The sequence below is a fragment of the Rhea americana genome, unplaced genomic scaffold, assembly GCF_003343005.1.
Source record: "Rhea americana isolate MKP2758 unplaced genomic scaffold, rheAme1 scaffold_13, whole genome shotgun sequence".
NCBI lineage: Eukaryota > Metazoa > Chordata > Aves > Rheiformes > Rheidae > Rhea > Rhea americana.
Window position 1 is genome coordinate 2506737 of NW_028185372.1, and position 4057 is coordinate 2510793.

The window sequence follows — 4057 nt, forward strand, 5'->3', positions numbered from 1 at the left end:
ATCACAGCAGGAAGATGTCTGTTGAGTAATAGATATAATGAGACACTGAAAATAGTAAATGGGAGGGATTTAGAATGTAAATTATAACACTATATTAAAATTAATGGGAACTAACTGCTGTAACTTCTGTAATAAGTTTGAATTCTTTCAATACTTCCAAACAGGAAACAAGGATTGAGCTAGAGCAACTTCTCAACAAATACATTATTAATTATTTTCTTCTTATTTTTTTATTTTTGTAATGCATACTTTCCGTATGAATTTTTTGCAACATAGACTCCCCAAAAGCTTTTTTGTTCCTGTGGCTCTGAGCTAGCAGCCAGATACCACAATATCAAACTTGTCAGGTTCTTTCTATCTCCAGATCTGTGTCTGCAAAAATTTCCATTTTTTTAACTTGTTTTGATATATCATACAGAATCTRTTATAGACACTATATCTGGCATACGTTTCAATGCAAATATTAACCTTTATTSTTTTGTACATCTAAATAATAACATTGCTTAAGCCATTCAACAGTYTGAAGTGTAAAATTGACAGTTTTTATGCTTATCACTTGGAATGTCATGTTTACAAGCTTTTGAGATCTAMATTTTTTTTTGTACAGCAGCTATTAAACGTGTTTAAATTGTTGGCTCAATAAGACCTGTATATTATCCTATYAGAAATGTTTTATACTTGATATTTCTTAGCTTTATTGATGAATATAAATAGGAGATTGTTTCCGTACTATTATTTCATTAACATAGCATTATCATTTCATAAGAATTTATTTACATAGTTTTTAGAAAAGATAATGATTCTTTTAATGTGTCCTCAGCTAGTGCTAAATAGAAAAATATGACAGCCCAGTACATCAAAGCAAAATAGACAAATCTCCTGATGATATTTGGAACAGAATGACCCAGCATATTGAAGATAACAGACAAATGAAAACAGCAGGCAAACTTTGAATTCTGTCCTGACTTTGCTGTTGGCTCTGCTTGAGACCTTTTTTCTCTCTCTTAATTTGCTTATCTTTACATTATTAAATATTACACTTTCAAATTTTAGTAAGCCAACTCTCTCTTCTTTTCCTTGTTCCTTTTGCACTTGGCACTCAAGATTCCAGCCTGTTTCCATCATCTCTCATCTTTTCTTCTAGGTGATGTGAGRCAGTCTATGAAATAAGTTAATGGATGTTCACTGTCAGCTTAAGATTAAGAAGCTAATTATTTTTCATACTTCAATCTAGATCTTTTCTCGTTGCAGTAAAATGTGTTTTAGGACTCTCTATTCCTCTTCTGGTAATAACCCACTTCTGACTCCATTTGACTTCTGTCATCTCATTTTCTTCTTCCTTCTGTTAAATATAGTGTCTGCAAATGTTAGAGTTTCTCTTCTAACCAAGACCTTGCTCTAATATGACTTATTGTGCATTTCAAARATAGTTTTTATTTCTGAAGTTTCTAATGACCACTTTGTAGCTAAATTTTCATACAGATTTCCTTTTTTCTTTTTGAATCTAAGTGCCTTTTGTAAGCCATTCTCAATTTCTTGAATTCTTGTCTCTGACTCTGCCCTTTCTACATTTCACCTCAAATATTTTTCTTCTGGTTTCTTTCAAAGAACCCACTCTGTGACTTGAAACTACCATTTCTTTGTTCTCAATAATTTATGTCTAGGTAATCTCATCTACAACACAAATTCAGCTGGTTATTTTTTTGTGCTGATTGATCAGATTACTTTTCTAGAATAAAACAAATTTTTAGCCCTGAATATCCCTRAATCTATTCCTAAATCCTTTTCCCACATTCTTCTTTGGTCATAGAAGATGATGGTGCCACTGTTTGTTCTCTTCAGCTTGGGCCATGGCCCAAGGCTCCTGAACAGCATATAGAAAGAGAAAATATTACTAAAATTTCTGTTATTGTTATTTATRTATCTGTTAAAGCACTCTGAGCTATTTAATAGAATTCTTACTGATGACATTCCTGAGAATTTCTTGGGAGAGGGAGAAAAATCAGAACAAAACCTTTGTTGTAAATAACCTGGAAAAAAAAATTCTTTACTGACTTTTTAAGACGTTTTCTATTTATTTTATGCAATTAGTATAATTATTCAAATAATTTAATTCAATAACAAATCATTTTTCAGTAATACAATTAATAAAATATTAACATCTATAACAACATTAAACATCAAGTAATTTATGAATTTAAGATCTGAGTATTTAGTAATTCAAATTTTATTTATACACATATTTTAAGGAAATTTCCAGAGGTTTAAAGTTAKCTGTAAAGAACATAAATATTTTTAAAAGCTTTCAGAAATAATTATTTGCAGAAATGCCTATTCATTAGTCTTACATCACAGAATCATAGAATCAGTAAGGTTGGAAGGGACCTCTGGAGATCCTGATCTCCAGATCAGGTACTGTTTGTTGTGCCTTCCAGAGTGGAGAAGCCTGCCCATTTGTGTTTTTTTTTTTTTTTTTTTTTTTTTTCCGGTTATACTGGACATAAAGATGTAGAGAGAAGAGAGGAAAGAAGCAACAAGGGTGTTATGTTTGTGGAAAGCATTCTACAAGGGGAATTATTGCAGTGTGGAAATGGGAAACTACTCTTTTAAAAACCATGAAAGATGCATTGCATTGTGTTATAAACAGAAAAAGTAGAGTGGGTTTTTGAGCACCTAGCAAATGTGACTTCTTTGCACAACCACTGATGAAACTGTTTCTTGTTTTCTGTATGRTCTTGTGAATAGTGTAATTGTACTTACAATTATATAATACACAATAGTGTATTTATGTTTACAGTTATTTGAGTTGTAGAACATATTTTTGACTCCTTAAAGTGTACTTCAGGGACATCAAATATAGAAACAGTACAAACGCCAGTCACTAACAAGATTATTTTCCTTCATATTTTTGAAGACCTATCTTGTGCATATCCATGCTACTGTCCATATCAAAGCTGAGGAATGTTTCCATTATACTCTTTAAAGCAGTTCTTCATTTGTACGGTTTCTAAAAGTATAAGCTTATATTATTTCTAATTAAAAGGCTTTGTAAAAGGAGAAGTTACAGTTTTGCAAGACTTCTGAGGTATTTTGAGTGCATGMGAATGCAGCTGTCATCACCTAGAACAGAGGTGAATTACCGCATGGATATATATAGTACAGTTAGATTAGGCTAGATCTAGTGCATGAAACAGATCATTGGAAAAGGAGCTCTTCTGTAGAAGAGCTGTCTTTTTTCTTTTCTTTTCTTTCTTTTTTTAATAATAAAGCCACTCACCCATGTAGTTGCGCAGTGAAATAACAGTCATCTAAAGATGGGAGGAAGTAGGTATCTTGTTATCATATGGAATATATATTTTTTTATCCTAGTGTTTTAAAGGACAGTCTTTTCATTATGTACATGTGGTGTACTACATTTCAGCTAAACTTACATATCCCATCTGTACCTCTTCAATCTAATCATCTTGGGTTGATGATGACTGTATTCCTGTGCAGCTGAAAAGTCTCAGAAAAGATTTCCCAAGCTGGAGAATGTTTCCAGAAACCTGATTAATTTCCTGATTGCCTTGCTTGTACAGTGTCATAGGAGTTACTATTCCCAATGAAACTTCAGGGATAACCTTTTTTTTTTTTTCTCCTGACAGTTTTGACGCATAGGTGAGTATGAGAAAGAATGCATAATCAGAGGTATTCTGAGCATWGTGCTTTCTGACTTCTTGTATCACAACTGCTGTAGCTTATGGTAGTTGTAAAATAGAATGCTTGACTGTTAACTGAATGCATGATTAACCCGGAGATGCTCAGTGTTTCTGAAAATTAGAAATCTGAAATGAGATGCACGGAGCTGAAAATTTGCGTTTGCATTTATCATTTTTAAATGATTAAAAGGATAATTTTTGTCGAAACATGTAAGTGATTGCATTCTGCTTCTCTCCTAAGTCAAATTTGTCGTATTGTTGTAATGCAATTTCTGTCACTAGAAATTCTGACAGTAAATTTCAACTACAGAGGCGGCTTCTGTTTGCAAGAGTCTACACTTTTTTTTTTTTTTTTTTTT

At 32.2% G+C, this 4057-nt stretch overlaps 1 protein-coding gene across 1 annotated transcript in view; it reads left to right on the top strand.

Moving 5' to 3' along the window:
- WDR70 (WD repeat domain 70) overlaps positions 1-4057 on the top strand; it is a 142240-nt gene that overhangs the window by 35969 nt on the left and 102214 nt on the right. The window lies entirely within an intron of this gene.